At 46.6% G+C, this 21,132-nt stretch overlaps 22 non-coding genes across 22 annotated transcripts; 11 read left to right on the top strand and 11 right to left on the bottom strand.

Annotated features, from left to right (window-relative positions):
- The first annotated feature begins 35 nt into the window (after positions 1 to 35).
- trnae-cuc (transfer RNA glutamic acid (anticodon CUC)) lies at positions 36 to 107 on the top strand. Its single transcript has one exon. It is a non-coding gene; the product is annotated as a tRNA-Glu (tRNA).
- A 317-nt stretch (positions 108 to 424) lies between these two features.
- Positions 425 to 496, bottom strand: trnae-uuc (transfer RNA glutamic acid (anticodon UUC)). The gene has a single exon. It is a non-coding gene; the product is annotated as a tRNA-Glu (tRNA).
- A 3,411-nt stretch (positions 497 to 3,907) lies between these two features.
- On the top strand, positions 3,908 to 3,979 carry trnae-cuc (transfer RNA glutamic acid (anticodon CUC)). The gene has a single exon. It is a non-coding gene; the product is annotated as a tRNA-Glu (tRNA).
- A 1,613-nt stretch (positions 3,980 to 5,592) lies between these two features.
- trnar-acg (transfer RNA arginine (anticodon ACG)) lies at positions 5,593 to 5,665 on the bottom strand. Its single transcript has one exon. It is a non-coding gene; the product is annotated as a tRNA-Arg (tRNA).
- A 170-nt stretch (positions 5,666 to 5,835) lies between these two features.
- trnae-cuc (transfer RNA glutamic acid (anticodon CUC)) lies at positions 5,836 to 5,907 on the top strand. Its single transcript has one exon. It is a non-coding gene; the product is annotated as a tRNA-Glu (tRNA).
- Positions 5,908 to 6,303: 396 nt separating this feature from the next.
- Positions 6,304 to 6,375, bottom strand: trnae-uuc (transfer RNA glutamic acid (anticodon UUC)). The gene has a single exon. It is a non-coding gene; the product is annotated as a tRNA-Glu (tRNA).
- A 1,224-nt stretch (positions 6,376 to 7,599) lies between these two features.
- On the bottom strand, positions 7,600 to 7,672 carry trnar-acg (transfer RNA arginine (anticodon ACG)). Its single transcript has one exon. It is a non-coding gene; the product is annotated as a tRNA-Arg (tRNA).
- A 154-nt stretch (positions 7,673 to 7,826) lies between these two features.
- On the top strand, positions 7,827 to 7,898 carry trnae-cuc (transfer RNA glutamic acid (anticodon CUC)). The gene has a single exon. It is a non-coding gene; the product is annotated as a tRNA-Glu (tRNA).
- Positions 7,899 to 8,294: 396 nt separating this feature from the next.
- On the bottom strand, positions 8,295 to 8,366 carry trnae-uuc (transfer RNA glutamic acid (anticodon UUC)). The gene has a single exon. It is a non-coding gene; the product is annotated as a tRNA-Glu (tRNA).
- Positions 8,367 to 9,423: 1,057 nt separating this feature from the next.
- Positions 9,424 to 9,495, top strand: trnae-cuc (transfer RNA glutamic acid (anticodon CUC)). The gene has a single exon. It is a non-coding gene; the product is annotated as a tRNA-Glu (tRNA).
- A 1,692-nt stretch (positions 9,496 to 11,187) lies between these two features.
- trnar-acg (transfer RNA arginine (anticodon ACG)) lies at positions 11,188 to 11,260 on the bottom strand. The gene has a single exon. It is a non-coding gene; the product is annotated as a tRNA-Arg (tRNA).
- A 170-nt stretch (positions 11,261 to 11,430) lies between these two features.
- trnae-cuc (transfer RNA glutamic acid (anticodon CUC)) lies at positions 11,431 to 11,502 on the top strand. Its single transcript has one exon. It is a non-coding gene; the product is annotated as a tRNA-Glu (tRNA).
- A 396-nt stretch (positions 11,503 to 11,898) lies between these two features.
- On the bottom strand, positions 11,899 to 11,970 carry trnae-uuc (transfer RNA glutamic acid (anticodon UUC)). The gene has a single exon. It is a non-coding gene; the product is annotated as a tRNA-Glu (tRNA).
- A 1,863-nt stretch (positions 11,971 to 13,833) lies between these two features.
- trnae-cuc (transfer RNA glutamic acid (anticodon CUC)) lies at positions 13,834 to 13,904 on the top strand. The gene has a single exon. It is a non-coding gene; the product is annotated as a tRNA-Glu (tRNA).
- A 317-nt stretch (positions 13,905 to 14,221) lies between these two features.
- trnae-uuc (transfer RNA glutamic acid (anticodon UUC)) lies at positions 14,222 to 14,293 on the bottom strand. Its single transcript has one exon. It is a non-coding gene; the product is annotated as a tRNA-Glu (tRNA).
- A 1,224-nt stretch (positions 14,294 to 15,517) lies between these two features.
- Positions 15,518 to 15,590, bottom strand: trnar-acg (transfer RNA arginine (anticodon ACG)). Its single transcript has one exon. It is a non-coding gene; the product is annotated as a tRNA-Arg (tRNA).
- Positions 15,591 to 15,940: 350 nt separating this feature from the next.
- trnay-gua (transfer RNA tyrosine (anticodon GUA)) lies at positions 15,941 to 16,028 on the top strand. Its single transcript is given in 2 exon segments — positions 15,941 to 15,977; positions 15,993 to 16,028. It is a non-coding gene; the product is annotated as a tRNA-Tyr (tRNA).
- Positions 16,029 to 16,133: 105 nt separating this feature from the next.
- trnae-cuc (transfer RNA glutamic acid (anticodon CUC)) lies at positions 16,134 to 16,205 on the bottom strand. Its single transcript has one exon. It is a non-coding gene; the product is annotated as a tRNA-Glu (tRNA).
- A 1,702-nt stretch (positions 16,206 to 17,907) lies between these two features.
- Positions 17,908 to 17,995, top strand: trnay-gua (transfer RNA tyrosine (anticodon GUA)). The gene is given in 2 exon segments: positions 17,908 to 17,944; positions 17,960 to 17,995. It is a non-coding gene; the product is annotated as a tRNA-Tyr (tRNA).
- A 105-nt stretch (positions 17,996 to 18,100) lies between these two features.
- Positions 18,101 to 18,172, bottom strand: trnae-cuc (transfer RNA glutamic acid (anticodon CUC)). The gene has a single exon. It is a non-coding gene; the product is annotated as a tRNA-Glu (tRNA).
- A 250-nt stretch (positions 18,173 to 18,422) lies between these two features.
- On the top strand, positions 18,423 to 18,495 carry trnah-aug (transfer RNA histidin (anticodon AUG)). Its single transcript has one exon. It is a non-coding gene; the product is annotated as a tRNA-His (tRNA).
- Positions 18,496 to 19,906: 1,411 nt separating this feature from the next.
- Positions 19,907 to 19,994, top strand: trnay-gua (transfer RNA tyrosine (anticodon GUA)). The gene is given in 2 exon segments: positions 19,907 to 19,943; positions 19,959 to 19,994. It is a non-coding gene; the product is annotated as a tRNA-Tyr (tRNA).
- Positions 19,995 to 21,132: the final 1,138 nt, after the last annotated feature.

Genomic DNA, 21,132 nt, shown 5'->3' with positions numbered 1-21,132 from the left:
CCCAGCAGCCCACGAGCCCTCCAGCCCACCACCCCTCCCTGGTGGTCTAGTGGTTAGGATTCGGCGCTCTCACCGCCGCGGCCCGGGTTCGATTCCCGGTCAGGGAAAGCTCTTTTGCCTTCCAATTGTGGACTGCGAATTCAAGCTCTGCTGACAGCTGTGAGAAAGCCAGCTCCAAGCCAAAACATTGGTGGGAACATGAAAAAAACAACTCCTTCGAGCCGGAGTTGAACCAGCGACCTAAGGATGGCCAACACTCCAACCTACAGTCCTCCGCTCTACCAGCTGAGCTATCGAAGGGGCTAAGGGCTAGTCAGAACCTCGACATATCAGGGTTCTGTAGCTCTACTGCTGGCCAAAAAGTCACTTCTGGTGCAGAAAGATTTGCTGGATTTTTGAGGAGGGAAGCAAAAAGGAGCATGCATTCCCATACCGGGAGTTGAACCCGGGCCGCCTGGGTGAAAACCAGGAATCCTAACCGCTAGACCATATGGGATCTGGACACTTTAAACTGGCCATGGGCTTCTGGCGCACTTTCCATACATGTGGTCAGCGTGGGCGCAGGACCTTGTAGTGGCCTGTTGCTTTAGTTCTGTGACTGTAACAATGTGATAATAATTTGGCAAAACAAGAATTATCCAAATGGAAGGTTTTCTGAATTATATAGTGTTGTATGCATTCAGGGAATCTGTTTTTTCACTCAACCCGGGGGTTCAGTGTATTTGGGCAGATTCCTGTGATTGCAGAATTGATTCCTCAAACTGGTAATTAAGCTCTTGTCCAAGTGAAAATACTCGTGTCATCCATTTGAAAACACACACGGCAACCTTTATCTAGAGGAAAAACTGGAGTCAACCCCTGGCTGCGTACGAGAAAACCAGGAATCCTAACTGCTAGACCATATGGGAACTGGCCAGCTTTAACTGGCCACAAGCTTGTGGGCCACTTTCCATAAATGTGGCCAGTGTGGGCGCAGGGTTTTGTAGTGGCCTGTTGCTTTTGGTGTGTGACTGTAACAATGTGATAATAATTTGGCAATACAAGAATCATCCGAAGGGACGGTTTACTGAAATATATAGTGTTGCATGCATTCAAGGGACATGTTTGTTGACTCACACATGGTTCAGTTTTTTGGCCAGAATCCTGTGATTGCTGAATTTATACCTCGAACTGGTAATTAAGGTCTTGTCCGGGTGAAAATACTTGTGTCATGCATCTGAAAACACACATGGCAACCGTTATCTAGAGGAAAAACTGCCTATCGTCGGTCTGTCAAGGTACAAAACTGACATGTTGTGAGGTTAATAATGAAAGTGAGACCAATTTTTAATCCGCAAAATTGCTGATTATTCGCTCGTTCAGTTTAATGCAGATTACAAATTACTCTCAATGTCCAGGTGGCAATTAGTGATAAGGCTTCAAAATGGCAAGCCTGTGACATCAAAACCACATGGCATTGCACCCTTCAAAGTAGTAAAGCGGTTACAGAGTAGCGATGAAATTGTTCATTCTAGAATCAACTGGCCCACCAGCCTGCATTTTGTGAGACGAATGGCAATACCAAAGCATGTCCGCGTCTCCCCTAGACATCGGAATGGGTGTGCAGAATGTGCCTTTTTTTGGAAAAAATAGAAGAATGCCTAGAGAGTTGCCTTTTCTTTTGGACTTTGGAGAAAAAAAACACAACAACAAAATAAGCCGGAGAAAAACAAGCACAGAGCGAGCCAGCCAGGAGTCGAACCTAGAATCTTCTGATCCGTAGTCAGACGCGTTATCCATTGCGCAACTGGCCCACCAAAAGTAAAGACCCCCGATTGTTACAGACTTGTTGGTTTTCGATGTGACGGTGGCAAGCATTGATGTCTGCTCATTCTCACCTTGTTATCAGGAGAACAGACTACCAGCCCTCCAGCCCTCCAGCCCTCCAGCCCACCAGCCCAGCAGCCCACGAGCCCTCCAGCCCACCATCCCTCCCTGGTGGTCTAGTGGTTAGGATTCGGCGCTCTCACCGCCGCGGCCCGGGTTCGATTCCCGTTCAGGGAAAGCTCTTTTGCCTTCCAATTGTGGACTGCGAATTCAAGCTCTGCTGACAGCTGTGAGAAAGCCAGCTCCAAGCCAAAACATTGGTGGGAACATGAAAAAAACACCTCCTTCGAGCCGGAGTTGAACCAGCGACCTAAGGATGGCCAACACTCCAACCTACAGTCCTCCGCTCTACCAGCTGAGCTATCGAAGGGGCTAAGGGCTAGTCAGAACCTCGACATATCAGGGTTCTGTAGCTCTACTGCTGGCCAAAAAGTCACTTCTGGTGCAGAAAGATTTGCTGGATTTTTGAGGAGGGAAGCAAAAAGGAGCATGCATTCCCATACCGGGAGTTGAACCCGGGCCGCCTGGGTGAAAACCAGGAATCCTAAACGCTAGACCATATGGGATCTGGACACTTTAAACTGGCCATGGGCTTCTGGCGCACTTTCCATACATGTGGTCAGCGTGGGCGCAGGACCTTGTAGTGGCCTGTTGCTTTAGTTCTGTGACTGTAACAATGTGATAATAATTTGGCAAAACAAGAATTATCCAAATGGACGGTTTTCTGAATTATATAGTGTTGTATGCATTCAGGGAATCTGTTTTTTCACTCAACCCGGGGGTTCAGTGTATTTGGGCAGATTCCTGTGATTGCAGAATTGATTCCTCAAACTGGTAATTAAGCTCTTGTCCAAGTGAAAATACTCGTGTCATCCATTTGAAAACACACACGGCAACCTTTATCTAGAGGAAAAACTGGAGTCAACCCCTGGCTGCGTACGAGAAAACCAGGAATCCTAACTGCTAGACCATATGGGAACTGGCCAGCTTTAACTGGCCACAAGCTTGTGGGCCACTTTCCATAAATGTGGCCAGTGTGGGCGCAGGGGTTTGTAGTGGCCTGTTGCTTTTGGTGTGTGACTGTAACAATGTGATAATAATTTGGCAATACAAGAATCATCCGAAGGGACGGTTTACTGAAATATATAGTGTTGCATGCATTCAAGGGACATGTTTGTTGACTCACACATGGTTCAGTTTTTTGGCCAGAATCCTGTGATTGCTGAATTTATACCTCGAACTGGTAATTAAGGTCTTGTCCGGGTGAAAATACTTGTGTCATGCATCTGAAAACACACATGGCAACCGTTATCTAGAGGAAAAACTGCCTATCGTCGGTCTGTCAAGGTACAAAACTGACATGTTGTGAGGTTAATAATGAAAGTGAGACCAATTTTTAATCCGCAAAATTGCTGATTATTCGCTCGTTCAGTTTAATGCAGATTACAAATTACTCTCAATGTCCAGGTGGCAATTAGTGATAAGGCTTCAAAATGGCAAGCCTGTGACATCAAAACCACATGGCATTGCACCCTTCAAAGTAGTAAAGCGGTTACAGAGTAGCGATGAAATTGTTCATTCTAGAATCAACTGGCCCACCAGCCTGCATTTTGTGAGACGAATGGCAATACCAAAGCATGTCCGCGTCTCCCCTAGACATCGGAATGGGTGTGCAGAATGTGCCTTTTTTTGGAAAAAATAGAAGAATGCCTAGAGAGTTGCCTTTTCTTTTGGACTTTGGAGAAAAAAAACACAACAACAAAATAAGCCGGAGAAAAACAAGCACAGAGCGAGCCAGCCAGGAGTCGAACCTAGAATCTTCTGATCCGTAGTCAGACGCGTTATCCATTGCGCAACTGGCCCACCAAAAGTAAAGACCCCCGATTGTTACAGACTTGTTGGTTTTCGATGTGACGGTGGCAAGCATTGATGTCTGCTCATTCTCACCTTGTTATCAGGAGAACAGACTACCAGCCCTCCAGCCCTCCAGCCCTCCAGCCCACCAGCCCAGCAGCCCACGAGCCCTCCAGCCCACCATCCCTCCCTGGTGGTCTAGTGGTTAGGATTCGGCGCTCTCACCGCCGCGGCCCGGGTTCGATTCCCGGTCAGGGAAAGCTCTTTTGCCTTCCAATTGTGGACTGCGAATTCAAGCTCTGCTGACAGCTGTGAGAAAGCCAGCTCCAAGCCAAAACATTGGTGGGAACATGAAAAAAACACCTCCTTCGAGCCGGAGTTGAACCAGCGACCTAAGGATGGCCAACACTCCAACCTACAGTCCTCCGCTCTACCAGCTGAGCTATCGAAGGGGCTAAGGGCTAGTCAGAACCTCGACATATCAGGGTTCTGTAGCTCTACTGCTGGCCAAAAAGTCACTTCTGGTGCAGAAAGATTTGCTGGATTTTTGAGGAGGGAAGCAAAAAGGAGCATGCATTCCCATACCGGGAGTTGAACCCGGGCCGCCTGGGTGAAAACCAGGAATCCTAAACGCTAGACCATATGGGATCTGGACACTTTAAACTGGCCATGGGCTTCTGGCGCACTTTCCATACATGTGGTCAGCGTGGGCGCAGGACCTTGTAGTGGCCTGTTGCTTTAGTTCTGTGACTGTAACAATGTGATAATAATTTGGCAAAACAAGAATTATCCAAATGGACGGTTTTCTGAATTATATAGTGTTGTATGCATTCAGGGAATCTGTTTTTTCACTCAACCCGGGGGTTCAGTGTATTTGGGCAGATTCCTGTGATTGCAGAATTGATTCCTCAAACTGGTAATTAAGCTCTTGTCCAAGTGAAAATACTCGTGTCATCCATTTGAAAACACACACGGCAACCTTTATCTAGAGGAAAAACTGGAGTCAACCCCTGGCTGCGTACGAGAAAACCAGGAATCCTAACTGCTAGACCATATGGGAACTGGCCAGCTTTAACTGGCCACAAGCTTGTGGGCCACTTTCCATAAATGTGGCCAGTGTGGGCGCAGGGGTTTGTAGTGGCCTGTTGCTTTTGGTGTGTGACTGTAACAATGTGATAATAATTTGGCAATACAAGAATCATCCGAAGGGACGGTTTACTGAAATATATAGTGTTGCATGCATTCAAGGGACATGTTTGTTGACTCACACATGGTTCAGTTTTTTGGCCAGAATCCTGTGATTGCTGAATTTATACCTCGAACTGGTAATTAAGGTCTTGTCCGGGTGAAAATACTTGTGTCATGCATCTGAAAACACACATGGCAACCGTTATCTAGAGGAAAAACTGCCTATCGTCGGTCTGTCAAGGTACAAAACTGACATGTTGTGAGGTTAATAATGAAAGTGAGACCAATTTTTAATCCGCAAAATTGCTGATTATTCGCTCGTTCAGTTTAATGCAGATTACAAATTACTCTCAATGTCCAGGTGGCAATTAGTGATAAGGCTTCAAAATGGCAAGCCTGTGACATCAAAACCACATGGCATTGCACCCTTCAAAGTAGTAAAGCGGTTACAGAGTAGCGATGAAATTGTTCTTTCTAGAATCAACTGGCCCACCAGCCTGCATTTTGTGAGACGAATGGCAATACCAAAGCATGTCCGTGTCTCCCCTAGACATCGGAATGGGTGTGCAGAATGTGCCTTTTTTTGGAAAAAATAGAAGAATGCCTAGAGAGTTGCCTTTTCTTTTGGACTTTGGAGAAAAAAAACACAACAACAAAATAAGCCGGAGAAAAACAAGCACAGAGCGAGCCAGCCAGGAGTCGAACCTAGAATCTTCTGATCCGTAGTCAGACGCGTTATCCATTGCGCCACTGGCCCACCAAAAGTAAAGACCCCCGATTGTTACAGACTTGTTGGTTTTCGATGTGACGGTGGCAAGCATTGATGTCTGCTCATTCTCACCTTATTATCAGGAGAACAGACTACCAGCCCTCCAGCCCACCAGCCCACCAGCCCAGCAGCCCACGAGCCCTCCAGCCCACCATCCCTCCCTGGTGGTCTAGTGGTTAGGATTCGGCGCTCTCACCGCCGCGGCCCGGGTTCGATTCCCGGTCAGGGAAAGCTCTTTTGCCTTCCAATTGTGGACTGCGAATTCAAGCTCTGCTGACAGCTGTGAGAAAGCCAGCTCCAAGCCAAAACATTGGTGGGAACATGAAAAAAACACCTCCTTCGAGCCGGAGTTGAACCAGCGACCTAAGGATGGCCAACAATCCAACCTACAGTCCTCCGCTCTACCAGCTGAGCTATCGAAGGGGCTAAGGGCTAGTCAGAACCTCGACATATCAGGGTTCTGTAGCTCTACTGCTGGCCAAAAAGTCACTTCTGGTGCAGGAAGATTTGCTGGATCAGAACCTCGACATATCAGGGTTCTGTAGCTTTACTGCTGGCCAAAAAGTCACTTCTGGTGCAGGAAGATTTGCTGGATTTTTGAGGAGGGAAGCAAAAAGGAGCATGCATTCCCATACCGGGAGTTGAACCCGGGCCGCCTGGGTGAAAACCAGGAATCCTAACCGCTAGACCATATGGGATTTGGACACTTTAAACTGGCCATGGGCTTCTGGCGCACTTTCCATACATGTGGTCAGCGTGGGCGCAGGACCTTGTAGTGGCCTGTTGCTTTAGTTCTGTGACTGTAACAATGTGATAATAATTTGGCAAAACAAGAATTATGCAAAAGGACGGTTTTCTGAATTATATAGTGTTGTATGCATTCAGGGAATCTGTTTTTTCACTCAACCCGGGGGTTCAGTGTATTTGGGCAGATTCCTGTGATTGCAGAATTGATTCCTCAAACTGGTAATTAAGCTCTTGTCCAAGTGAAAATACTCGTGTCATCCATTTGAAAACACACACGGCAACCTTTATCTAGAGGAAAAACTGGAGTCAACCCCTGGCTGCGTACGAGAAAACCAGGAATCCTAACTGCTAGACCATATGGGAACTGGCCAGCTTTAACTGGCCACAAGCTTGTGGGCCACTTTCCATAAATGTGGCCAGTGTGGGCGCAGGGTTTTGTAGTGGCCTGTTGCTTTTGGTGTGTGACTGTAACAATGTGATAATAATTTGGCAATACAAGAATCATCCGAAGGGACGGTTTACTGAAATATATAGTGTTGCATGCATTCAAGGGACATGTTTGTTGACTCACACATGGTTCAGTTTTTTGGCCAGAATCCTGTGATTGCTGAATTTATACCTCGAACTGGTAATTAAGGTCTTGTCCAGGTGAAAATACTTGTGTCATGCATCTGAAAACACACATGGCAACCGTTATCTAGAGGAAAAACTGCCTATCGTCGGTCTGTCAAGGTACAAAACTGACATGTTGTGAGGTTAATAATGAAAGTGAGACCAATTTTTAATCCGCAAAATTGCTGATTATTCGCTCGTTCAGTTTAATGCAGATTACAAATTATTCTCAATGTCCAGGTGGCAATTAGTGATAAGGCTTCAAAATGGCAAGCCTGTGACATCAAAACCACATGGCATTGCACCCTTCAAAGTAGTAAAGCGGTTACAGAGTAGCGTTGAAATTGTTCTTTCTAGAATCAACTGGCCCACCAGCCTGCATTTTGTGAGACGAGTGGCAATACCAAAGCATGTCCGTGTCTCCCCTAGACATCGGAATGGGTGTGCAGAATGTGCCTTTTTTTGGAAAAAATAGAAGAATGCCTAGAGAGTTGCCTTTTCTTTTGGACTTTGGAGAAAAAAAACACAACAACAAAATAAGCCGGAGAAAAACAAGCACAGAGCGAGCCAGCCAGGAGTCGAACCTAGAATCTTCTGATCCGTAGTCAGACGCGTTATCCATTGCGCCACTGGCCCACCAATAGTAAAGACCCCCGATTGTTACAGACTTGTTGGTTTTCGATGTGACGGTGGCAAGCATTGATGTCTGCTCATTCTCACCTTGTTATCAGGAGAACAGACTACCAGCCCTCCAGCCCACCAGCCCACGAGCCCTCCAGCCCACCATCCCTCCCTGGTGGTCTAGTGGTTAGGATTCGGCGCTCTCACCGCCGCGGCCCGGGTTCGATTCCCGGTCAGGGAAAGCTCTTTTGCCTTCCAATTGTGGACTGCGAATTCAAGCTCTGCTGACAGCTGTGAGAAAGCCAGCTCCAAGCCAAAACATTGGTGGGAACATGAAAAAAACACCTCCTTCGAGCCGGAGTTGAACCAGCGACCTAAGGATGGCCAACAATCCAACCTACAGTCCTCCGCTCTACCAGCTGAGCTATCGAAGGGGCTAAGGGCTAGTCAGAACCTCGACATATCAGGGTTCTGTAGCTCTACTGCTGGCCAAAAAGTCACTTCTGGTGCAGGAAGATTTGCTGGATCAGAACCTCGACATATCAGGGTTCTGTAGCTTTACTGCTGGCCAAAAAGTCACTTCTGGTGCAGGAAGATTTGCTGGATTTTTGAGGAGGGAAGCAAAAAGGAGCATGCATTCCCATACCGGGAGTTGAACCCGGGCCGCCTGGGTGAAAACCAGGAATCCTAACCGCTAGACCATATGGGATTTGGACACTTTAAACTGGCCATGGGCTTCTGGCGCACTTTCCATACATGTGGTCAGCGTGGGCGCAGGACCTTGTAGTGGCCTGTTGCTTTAGTTCTGTGACTGTAACAATGTGATAATAATTTGGCAAAACAAGAATTATGCAAAAGGACGGTTTTCTGAATTATATAGTGTTGTATGCATTCAGGGAATCTGTTTTTTCACTCAACCCGGGGGTTCAGTTTTTTGGCCAGAATCCTGTGATTGCTGAATTTATACCTCGAACTGGTAATTAAGGTCTTGTCCGGGTGAAAATACTTGTGTCATGCATCTGAAAACACACATGGCAACCGTTATCTAGAGGAAAAACTGCCTATCGTCGGTCTGTCAAGGTACAAAACTGACATGTTGTGAGGTTAATAATGAAAGTGAGACCAATTTTTAATCCGCAAAATTGCTGATTATTCGCTCGTTCAGTTTAATGCAGATTACAAATTACTCTCAATGTCCAGGTGGCAATTAGTGATAAGGCTTCAAAATGGCAAGCCTGTGACATCAAAACCACATGGCATTGCACCCTTCAAAGTAGTAAAGCGGTTACAGAGTAGCGATGAAATTGTTCATTCTAGAATCAACTGGCCCACCAGCCTGCATTTTGTGAGACGAATGGCAATACCAAAGCATGTCCGCGTCTCCCCTAGACATCGGAATGGGTGTGCAGAATGTGCCTTTTTTTGGAAAAAATAGAAGAATGCCTAGAGAGTTGCCTTTTCTTTTGGACTTTGGAGAAAAAAAACACAACAACAAAATAAGCCGGAGAAAAACAAGCACAGAGCGAGCCAGCCAGGAGTCGAACCTAGAATCTTCTGATCCGTAGTCAGACGCGTTATCCATTGCGCAACTGGCCCACCAAAAGTAAAGACCCCCGATTGTTACAGACTTGTTGGTTTTCGATGTGACGGTGGCAAGCATTGATGTCTGCTCATTCTCACCTTGTTATCAGGAGAACAGACTACCAGCCCTCCAGCCCTCCAGCCCACCAGCCCAGCAGCCCACGAGCCCTCCAGCCCACCATCCCTCCCTGGTGGTCTAGTGGTTAGGATTCGGCGCTCTCACCGCCGCGGCCCGGGTTCGATTCCCGGTCAGGGAAAGCTCTTTTGCCTTCCAATTGTGGACTGCGAATTCAAGCTCTGCTGACAGCTGTGAGAAAGCCAGCTCCAAGCCAAAACATTGGTGGGAACATGAAAAAAACACCTCCTTCGAGCCGGAGTTGAACCAGCGACCTAAGGATGGCCAACAATCCAACCTACAGTCCTCCGCTCTACCAGCTGAGCTATCGAAGGGGCTAAGGGCTAGTCAGAACCTCGACATATCAGGGTTCTGTAGCTCTACTGCTGGCCAAAAAGTCACTTCTGGTGCAGGAAGATTTGCTGGATCAGAACCTCGACATATCAGGGTTCTGTAGCTTTACTGCTGGCCAAAAAGTCACTTCTGGTGAAGGAAGATTTGCTGGATTTTTGAGGAGGGAAGCAAAAAGGAGCATGCATTCCCATACCGGGAGTTGAACCCAGGCCGCCTGGGTGAAAACCAGGAATCCTAACCGCTAGACCATATGGGATTTGGACACTTTAAACTGGCCATGGGCTTCTGGCGCACTTTCCATACATGTGGTCAGCGTGGGCGCAGGACCTTGTAGTGGCCTGTTGCTTTAGTTCTGTGACTGTAACAATGTGATAATAATTTGGCAAAACAAGAATTATGCAAAAGGACGGTTTTCTGAATTATATAGTGTTGTATGCATTCAGGGAATCTGTTTTTTCACTCAACCCGGGGGTTCAGTGTATTTGGGCAGATTCCTGTGATTGCAGAATTGATTCCTCAAACTGGTAATTAAGCTCTTGTCCAAGTGAAAATACTCGTGTCATCCATTTGAAAACACACACGGCAACCTTTATCTAGAGGAAAAACTGGAGTCAACCCCTGGCTGCGTACGAGAAAACCAGGAATCCTAACTGCTAGACCATATGGGAACTGGCCAGCTTTAACTGGCCACAAGCTTGTGGGCCACTTTCCATAAATGTGGCCAGTGTGGGCGCAGGGTTTTGTAGTGGCCTGTTGCTTTTGGTGTGTGACTGTAACAATGTGATAATAATTTGGCAATACAAGAATCATCCGAAGGGACGGTTTACTGAAATATATAGTGTTGCATGCATTCAAGGGACATGTTTGTTGACTCACACATGGTTCAGTTTTTTGGCCAGAATCCTGTGATTGCTGAATTTATACCTCGAACTGGTAATTAAGGTCTTGTCCAGGTGAAAATACTTGTGTCATGCATCTGAAAACACACATGGCAACCGTTATCTAGAGGAAAAACTGCCTATCGTCGGTCTGTCAAGGTACAAAACTGACATGTTGTGAGGTTAATAATGAAAGTGAGACCAATTTTTAATCCGCAAAATTGCTGATTATTCGCTCGTTCAGTTTAATGCAGATTACAAATTATTCTCAATGTCCAGGTGGCAATTAGTGATAAGGCTTCAAAATGGCAAGCCTGTGACATCCAAACCACATGGCATTGCACCCTTCAAAGTAGTAAAGCGGTTACAGAGTAGCGTTGAAATTGTTCTTTCTAGAATCAACTGGCCCACCAGCCTGCATTTTGTGAGACGAGTGGCAATACCAAAGCATGTCCGTGTCTCCCCTAGACATCGGAATGGGTGTGCAGAATGTGCCTTTTTTTGGAAAAAATAGAAGAATGCCTAGAGAGTTGCCTTTTCTTTTGGACTTTGGAGAAAAAAAACACAACAACAAAATAAGCCGGAGAAAAACAAGCACAGAGCGAGCCAGCCAGGAGTCGAACCTAGAATCTTCTGATCCGTAGTCAGACGCGTTATCCATTGCGCCACTGGCCCACCAATAGTAAAGACCCCCGATTGTTACAGACTTGTTGGTTTTCGATGTGACGGTGGCAAGCATTGATGTCTGCTCATTCTCACCTTGTTATCAGGAGAACAGACTACCAGCCCTCCAGCCCACCAGCCCACCAGCCCAGCAGCCCACGAGCCCTCCAGCCCACCATCCCTCCCTGGTGGTCTAGTGGTTAGGATTCGGCGCTCTCACCGCCGCGGCCCGGGTTCGATTCCCGGTCAGGGAAAGCTCTTTTGCCTTCCAATTGTGGACTGCGAATTCAAGCTCTGCTGACAGCTGTGAGAAAGCCAGCTCCAAGCCAAAACATTGGTGGGAACATGAAAAAAACACCTCCTTCGAGCCGGAGTTGAACCAGCGACCTAAGGATGGCCAACAATCCAACCTACAGTCCCCCGCTCTACCAGCTGAGCTATCGAAGGGGCTAAGGGCTAGTCAGAACCTCGACATATCAGGGTTCTGTAGCTCTACTGCTGGCCAAAAAGTCACTTCTGGTGCAGGAAGATTTGCTGGATCAGAACCTCGACATATCAGGGTTCTGTAGCTTTACTGCTGGCCAAAAAGTCACTTCTGGTGCAGGAAGATTTGCTGGATTTTTGAGGAGGGAAGCAAAAAGGAGCATGCATTCCCATACCGGGAGTTGAACCCGGGCCGCCTGGGTGAAAACCAGGAATCCTAACCGCTAGACCATATGGGATTTGGACACTTTAAACTGGCCATGGGCTTCTGGCGCACTTTCCATACATGTGGTCAGCGTGGGCGCAGGACCTTGTAGTGGCCTGTTGCTTTAGTTCTGTGACTGTAACAATGTGATAATAATTTGGCAAAACAAGAATTATGCAAAAGGACGGTTTTCTGAATTATATAGTGTTGTATGCATTCAGGGAATCTGTTTTTTCACTCAACCCGGGGGTTCAGTGTATTTGGGCAGATTCCTGTGATTGCAGAATTGATTCCTCAAACTGGTAATTAAGCTCTTGTCCAAGTGAAAATACTCGTGTCATCCATTTGAAAACACACACGGCAACCTTTATCTAGAGGAAAAACTGGAGTCAACCCCTGGCTGCGTACGAGAAAACCAGGAATCCTAACTGCTAGACCATATGGGAACTGGCCAGCTTTAACTGGCCACAAGCTTGTGGGCCACTTTCCATAAATGTGGCCAGTGTGGGCGCAGGGTTTTGTAGTGGCCTGTTGCTTTTGGTGTGTGACTGTAACAATGTGATAATAATTTGGCAATACAAGAATCATCCGAAGGGACGGTTTACTGAAATATATAGTGTTGTATGCATTCAGGGAATCTGTTTTTTCACTCAACCCGGGGGTTCAGTGTATTTGGGCAGATTCCTGTGATTGCAGAATTGATTCCTCAAACTGGTAATTAAGCTCTTGTCCAAGTGAAAATACTCGTGTCATCCATTTGAAAACACACACGGCAACCTTTATCTAGAGGAAAAACTGGAGTCAACCCCTGGCTGCGTACGAGAAAACCAGGAATCCTAACTGCTAGACCATATGGGAACTGGCCAGCTTTAACTGGCCACAAGCTTGTGGGCCACTTTCCATAAATGTGGCCAGTGTGGGCGCAGGGTTTTGTAGTGGCCTGTTGCTTTTGGTGTGTGACTGTAACAATGTGATAATAATTTGGCAATACAAGAATCATCCGAAGGGACGGTTTACTGAAATATATAGTGTTGCATGCATTCAAGGGACATGTTTGTTGACTCACACATGGTTCAGTTTTTTGGCCAGAATCCTGTGATTGCTGAATTTATACCTCGAACTGGTAATTAAGGTCTTGTCCAGGTGAAAATACTTGTGTCATGCATCTGAAAACACACATGGCAACCGTTATCTAGAGGAAAAACTGCCTATCGTCGGTCTGTCAAGGTACAAAACTGACATGTTGTGAGGTTAATAATGAAAGTGAGACCAATTTTTAATCCGCAAAATTGCTGATTATTCGCTCGTTCAGTTTAATGCAGATTACAAATTATTCTCAATGTCCAGGTGGCAATTAGTGATAAGGCTTCAAAATGGCAAGCCTGTGACATCAAAACCACATGGCATTGCACCCTTCAAAGTAGTAAAGCGGTTACAGAGTAGCGTTGAAATTGTTCTTTCTAGAATCAACTGGCCCACCAGCCTGCATTTTGTGAGACGAGTGGCAATACCAAAGCATGTCCGTGTCTCCCCTAGACATCGGAATGGGTGTGCAGAATGTGCCTTTTTTTGGAAAAAATAGAAGAATGCCTAGAGAGTTGCCTTTTCTTTTGGACTTTGGAGAAAAAAAACACAACAACAAAATAAGCCGGAGAAAAACAAGCACAGAGCGAGCCAGCCAGGAGTAGAACCTAGAATCTTCTGATCCGTAGTCAGACGCGTTATCCATTGCGCCACTGGCCCACCAATAGTAAAGACCCCCGATTTTTACAGACTTGTTGGTTTTCGATGTGACGGTGGCAAGCATTGATGTCTGCTCATTCTCACCTTGTTATCAGGAGAACAGACTACCAGCCCTCCAGCCCACCAGCCCTCCAGCCCTCCAGCCCACCATCCCTCCCTGGTGGTCTAGTGGTAGGATTCGGCGCTCTCACCGCCGCGGCCCGGGTTCGATTCCCGGTCAGGGAAAGCTCTTTTGCCTTCCAATTGTGGACTGCGAATTCAAGCTCTGCTGACAGCTGTGAGAAAGCCAGCTCCAAGCCAAAACATTGGTGGGAACATGAAAAAAACACCTCCTTCGAGCCGGAGTTGAACCAGCGACCTAAGGATGGCCAACACTCCAACCTACAGTCCTCCGCTCTACCAGCTGAGCTATCGAAGGGGCTAAGGGCTAGTCAGAACCTCGACATATCAGGGTTCTGTAGCTCTACTGCTGGCCAAAAAGTCACTTCTGGTGCAGGAAGATTTGCTGGATTTTTGAGGAGGGAAGCAAAAAGGAGCATGTATTCCCATACCGGGAGTTGAACCCGGGCCGCCTGGGTGAAAACCAGGAATCCTAACCGCTAGACCATATGGGATTTGGACACTTTAAACTGGCCATGGGCTTCTGGCGCACTTTCCATACATGTGGTCAGCGTGGGCGCAGGACCTTGTAGTGGCCTGTTGCTTTACTTCTGTGACTGTAACAATGTGATAATAATTTGGCAAAACAAGAATTATGCAAAAGGACGGTTTTCTGAATTATATAGTGTTGTATGCATTCAGGGAATCTGTTTTTTCACTCAACCCGGGGGTTCAGTGTATTTGGGCAGATTCCTGTGATTGCAGAATTGATTCCTCAAACTGGTAATTAAGCTCTTGTCCAAGTGAAAATACTCGTGTCATCCATTTGAAAACACACACGGCAACCTTTATCTAGAGGAAAAACTGGAGTCAACCCCTGGCTGCGTACGAGAAAACCAGGAATCCTAACTGCTAGACCATATGGGAACTGGCCAGCTTTAACTGGCCACAAGCTTGTGGGCCACTTTCCATAAATGTGGCCAGTGTGGGCGCAGGGTTTTGTAGTGGCCTGTTGCTTTTGGTGTGTGACTGTAACAATGTGATAATAATTTGGCAATACAAGAATCATCCGAAGGGACGGTTTACTGAAATATATAGTGTTGCATGCATTCAAGGGACATGTTTGTTGACTCACACATGGTTCAGTTTTTTGGCCAGAATCCTGTGATTGCTGAATTTATACCTCGAACTGGTAATTAAGGTCTTGTCCAGGTGAAAATACTTGTGTCATGCATCTGAAAACACACATGGCAACCGTTATCTAGAGGAAAAACTGCCTATCGTCGGTCTGTCAAGGTACAAAACTGACATGTTGTGAGGTTAATAATGAAAGTGAGACCAATTTTTAATCCGCAAAATTGCTGATTATTCGCTCGTTCAGTTTAATGCAGATTACAAATTATTCTCAATGTCCAGGTGGCAATTAGTGATAAGGCTTCAAAATGGCAAGCCTGTGACATCAAAACCACATGGCATTGCACCCTTCAGAGTAGTAAAGCGGTTACAGAGTAGCGTTGAAATTGTTCTTTCTAGAATCAACTGGCCCACCAGCCTGCATTTTGTGAGACGAGTGGCAATACCAAAGCATGTCCGTGTCTCCCCTAGACATCGGAATGGGTGTGCAGAATGTGCCTTTTTTTGGAAAAAATAGAAGAATGCCTAGAGAGTTGCCTTTTCTTTTGGACTTTGGAGAAAAAAAACACAACAACAAAATAAGCCGGAGAAAAACAAGCACAGAGCGAGCCAGCCAGGAGTCGAACCTAGAATCTTCTGATCCGTAGTCAGACGCGTTATCCATTGCGCCACTGGCCCACCAATAGTAAAGACCCCCGATTGTTACAGACTTGTTGGTTTTCGAAGTGACGGTGGCAAGCATTGATGTCTGCTCATTCTCACCTTGTTATCAGGAGAACAGACTACCAGCCCTTCAGCCCACCAGCCCACCAGCCCTCCAGCCCACCATCCCTCCCTGGTGGTCTAGCGGTTAGGATTCCTGGTTTTCACCCAGGCGGCCCGGGTTCAACTCCCGGTATGGGAATGCATGCTCCTTTTTGCTTCCCTCCTCAAAAATCCAGCAAATCTTCCTGCACCAGAAGTGACTTTTTGGCCAGCAGTAGAGCTACAGAACCCTGATATGTCGAGGTTCTGACTAGCCCTTAGCCCCTTCGATAGCTCAGCTGGTAGAGCGGAGGACTGTAGGTTGGAGTGTTGGCCATCCTTAGGTCGCTGGTTCAACTCCGGCTCGAAGGAGGTGTTTTTTTCATGTTCCCACCAATGTTTTGGCTTGGAGCTGGCTTTCTCACAGCTGTCAGCAGAGCTTGAATTCGCAGTCCACAATTGGAAGGCAAAAGAGCTTTCCCTGACCGGGAATCGAACCCGGGCCGCGGCGGTGAGAGCGCCGAATCCTAACCACTAGACCACCAGGGAGGGATGGTGGGCTGGAGGGCTGGAGGGCTGGTAGTCTGTTCTCCTGATAACAAGGTGAGAATGAGCAGACATCAATGCTTGCCACCGTCACATCGAAAACCAACAAGTCTGTAACAATCGGGGGTCTTTACTTTTGGTGGGCCAGTGGCGCAATGGATAACGCATCTGACTACGGATCAGAAGATTCTAGGTTCGACTCCTGGCTGGCTCGCTCTGTGCATGTTTTTCTCCGGCTTATTTTGTTGTTGTGTTTTTTTTCTCCAAAGTCCAAAAGAAAAGGCAACTCTCTAGGCATTCTTCTATTTTTTCCAAAAAAAGGCACATTCTGCACACCCATTCCGATGTCTAGGGGAGACACGGACATGCTTTGGTATTGCCATTCGTCTCACAAAATGCAGGCTGGTGGGCCAGTTGATTCTAGAATGAACAATTTCATCGCTACTCTGTAACCGCTTTACTACTTTGAAGGGTGCAATGCCATGTGGTTTTGATGTCACAGGCTTGCCATTTTGAAGCCTTATCACTAATTGCCACCTGGACATTGAGAATAATTTGTAATCTGCATTAAACTGAACGAGCGAATAATCAGCATATTAAAAATTGGTCTCACTTTCATTATTAACCTCACAACATGTCAGTTTTGTACCTTGACAGACCGACGATAGGCAGTTTTTCCTCTAGATAACGGTTGCCATGTGTGTTTTCAGATGCATGACACAAGTATTTTCACCTGGACAATACCTTAATTACCAGTTCGAGGTATAAATTCAGCAATCACAGGATTCTGGCCAAAAAACTGAACCATGTGTGAGTCAACAAACATGTCCCTTGAATGCATGCAACACTATATATTTCAGTAAACCGTCCCTTCGGATGATTCTTGTATTGCCAAATTATTATCACATTGTTACAGTCACACACCAAAAGCAACAGGCCACTACAAAACCCTGCGCCCACACTGGCCACATTTATGGAAAGTGGCCCACAAGCTTGTGGCCAGTTAAAGCTGGCCAGTTCCCATATGGTCTAGCAGTTAGGATTCCTGGTTTTCTCGTACGCAGCCAGGGGTTGACTCCAGTTTTTCCTCTAGATAAAGGTTGCCGTGTGTGTTTTCAAATGGATGACACGAGTATTTTCACTTGGACAAGAGCTTAATTACCAGTTTGAGGAATCAATTCTGCAATCACAGGAATCTGCCCAAATACACTGAACCCCCGGGTTGAGTGAAAAAACAGATTCCCTGAATGCATACAACACTATATAATTCAGAAAACCGTCCTTTTGCATAATTCTTGTTTTGCCAAATTATTATCACATTGTTACAGTCACAGAACTAAAGCAACAGGCCACTACAAGGTCCTGCGCCCACGCTGACCACATGTATGGAAAGTGCGCCAGAAGCCCATGGCCAGTTTAAAGTGTCCAAATCCCATATGGTCTAGCGGTTAGGATTCCTGGTTTTCACCCAGGCAGCCCGGGTTCAACTCCCGGTATGGGAATGCATGCTCCTTTTTGCTTCCCTCCTCAAAAATCCAGCAAATCTTCCTGCACCAGAAGTGACTTTTTGGCCAGCAGTAGAGCTACAGAACCCTGATATATTGAGGTTCTGATCCAGCAAATCTTCCTGCACCAGAAGTGACTTTTTGGCCAGCAGTAGAGCTACAGAACCCTGATATGTCGAGGTTCTGACTAGCCCTTAGCCCCTTCGATAGCTCAGCTGGTAGAGCGGAGGACTGTAGGTTGGAGTGTTGGCCATCCTTAGGTCGCTGGTTCAACTCCGGCTCGAAGGAGGTGTTTTTTTCATGTTCCCACCAATGTTTTGGCTTGGAGATGGCTTTCTCACAGCTGTCAGCAGAGCTTGAATTCGCAGTCCACAATTGGAAGGCAAAAGAGCTTTCCCTGACCGGGAATCGAACCCGGGCCGCGGCGGTGAGAGCGCCGAATCCTAACCACTAGACCACCAGGGAGGGATGGTGGGCTGGAGGGCTCGTGGGCTGGAGGGCTCGTGGGCTGGTGGGCAGGAGGGCTGGAGGGCTCGTGGCCTGGTGGGCTGGAGGGCTGGTGGGCTGGTGGGCTGGAGGGCTGGTGGGCTGGTGGGCTGGAGGGCTGGTAGTCTGTTCTCCTGATAACAAGGTGAGAATGAGCAGACATCAATGCTTGCCACCGTCACATCGAAAACCAACAAGTCTGTAACAATCGGGGCTCTTTACTATTGGTGGGCCAGTGGCGCAATGGATAACGCGTCTGACTATGGATCAGAAGATTCTAGGTTCGACTCCTGGCTGGCTCGCTCTGTGCTTGTTTTTCTCCGGCTTATTTTGTTGTTGTGTTTTTTTTCTCCAAAGTCCAAAAGAAAAGGCAACTCTCTAGGCATTCTTCTATTTTTTCCAAAAAAGGCACATTCTGCACACCCATTCCGATGTCTAGGGGAGACACGGACATGCTTTGGTATTGCCATTCGTCTCACAAAATGCAGGCTGGTGGGCCAGTTGATTCTAGAAAGAACAATTTCATCGCTACTCTGTAACCGCTTTACTACTTTGAAGGGTGCAATGCCATGTGGTTTTGATGTCACAGGCTTGCCATTTTGAAGCCTTATCACTAATTGCCACCTGGACATTGAGAATAATTTGTAATCTGCATTAAACTGAACGAGCGAATAATCAGCATATTAAAAATTGGTCTCACTTTCATTATTAACCTCACAACATGTCAGTTTTGAACCTTGACAGACCGACAATAGGCAGTTTTTCCTCTAGATAACGGTTGCCATGTGTGTTTTCAGATGCATGACAAAAGTATTTTCACCTGGACAAGACCTTAATTACCAGTTCGAGGTATAAATTCAGCAATCACAGGATTCTGGCCAAAAAACTGAACCATGTGTGAGTCAACAAACATGTCCCTTGAATGCATGCAACACTATATATTTCAGTAAACCGTCCCTTCGGATGATTCTTGTATTGCCAAATTATTATCACATTGTTACAGTCACACACCAAAAGCAACAGGCCACTACAAAACCCTGCGCCCACACTGGCCACATTTATGGAAAGTGGCCCACAAGCTTGTGGCCAGTTAAAGCTGGCCAGTTCCCATATGGTCTAGCAGTTAGGATTCCTGGTTTTCTTGTACGCAGCCAGGGGTTGACTCCAGTTTTTCCTCTAGATAAAGGTTGCTGTGTGTGTTTTCAAATGGATGACACGAGTATTTTCACTTGGACAAGAGCTTAATTACCAGTTTGAGGAATCAATTCTGCAATCACAGGAATCTGCCCAAATACACTGAACCCCCGGGTTGAGTGAAAAAACAGATTCCCTGAATGCATACAACACTATATAATTCAGAAAACCGTCCTTTTGGATAATTCTTGTTTTGCCAAATTATTATCACATTGTTACAGTCACAGAACTAAAGCAACAGGCCACTACAAGGTCCTGCGCCCACGCTGACCACATGTATGGAAAGTGCGCCAGAAGCCCATGGCCAGTTTAAAGTGTCCAGATCCCATATGGTCTAGCGGTTAGGATTCCTGGTTTTCACCCAGGCGGCCTGGGTTCAACTCCCGGTATGGGAATGCATGCTCCTTTTTGCTTCCCTCCTCAAAAATCCAGCAAATCTTCCTGCACCAGAAGTGACTTTTTGGCCAGCAGTAGAGCTACAGAACCCTGATATGTCGAGGTTCTGACTAGCCCTTAGCCCCTTCGATAGCTCAGCTGGTAGAGCGGAGGACTGTAGGTTGGAGTGTTGGTCATCCTTAGGTCGCTGGTTCAACTCCAGCTCGAAGGAGGTGTTTTTTTCATGTTCCCACCAATGTTTTGGCTTGGAGCTGGCTTTCTCACAGCTGTCAGCAGAGCTTGAATTCGCAGTCCACAATTGGAAGGCAAAAGAGCTTTCCCTGACCTGGAATCGAACACGGGCCGCGGCGGTGAGAGCGCCGAATCCTAACCACTAGACCACCAGGGAGGGATGGTGGGCTGGAGGGCTCGTGGGCTGCTGGGCTGGTGGGCTGGAGGGCTGGAGGGCTGGAGGGCTGGTAGTCTGTTCTCCTGATAACAAGGTGAGAATGAGCAGACATCAATGCTTGCCACCGTCACATCGAAAACCAACAAGTCTGTAACAATCGGGGGTCTTTACTTTTGGTGGGCCAGTGGCGCAATGGATAACGCATCTGACTACGGATCAGAAGATTCTAGGTTCGACTCCTGGCTGGCTCGCTCTGTGCATGTTTTTCTCCGGCTTATTTTGTTGTTGTGTTTTTTTTCTCCAAAGTCCAAAAGAAAAGGCAACTCTCTAGGCATTCTTCTATTTTTTCCAAAAAAAGGCACATTCTGCACACCCATTCCGATGTCTAGGGGAGACACGGACATGCTTTGGTATTGCCATTCGTCTCACAAAATGCAGGCTGGTGGGCCAGTTGATTCTAGAATGAACAATTTCATCGCTACTCTGTAACCGCTTTACTACTTTGAAGGGTGCAATGCCATGTGGTTTTGATGTCACAGGCTTGCCATTTTGAAGCCTTATCACTAATTGCCACCTGGACATTGAGAATAATTTGTAATCTGCATTAAACTGAACGAGCGAATAATCAGCATATTAAAAATTGGTCTCACTTTCATTATTAACCTCACAACATGTCAGTTTTGTACCTTGACAGACCGACGATAGGCAGTTTTTCCTCTAGATAACGGTTGCCATGTGTGTTTTCAGATGCATGACACAAGTATTTTCACCTGGACAATACCTTAATTACCAGTTCGAGGTATAAATTCAGCAATCACAGGATTCTGGCCAAAAAACTGAACCATGTGTGAGTCAACAAACATGTCCCTTGAATGCATGCAACACTATATATTTCAGTAAACCGTCCCTTCGGATGATTCTTGTATTGCCAAATTATTATCACATTGTTACAGTCACACAC

Source organism: Carassius gibelio, chromosome A11 (assembly GCF_023724105.1).
Source record: "Carassius gibelio isolate Cgi1373 ecotype wild population from Czech Republic chromosome A11, carGib1.2-hapl.c, whole genome shotgun sequence".
NCBI lineage: Eukaryota > Metazoa > Chordata > Actinopteri > Cypriniformes > Cyprinidae > Carassius > Carassius gibelio.
This window is presented reverse-complemented; position numbering and strand designations above follow the sequence as displayed.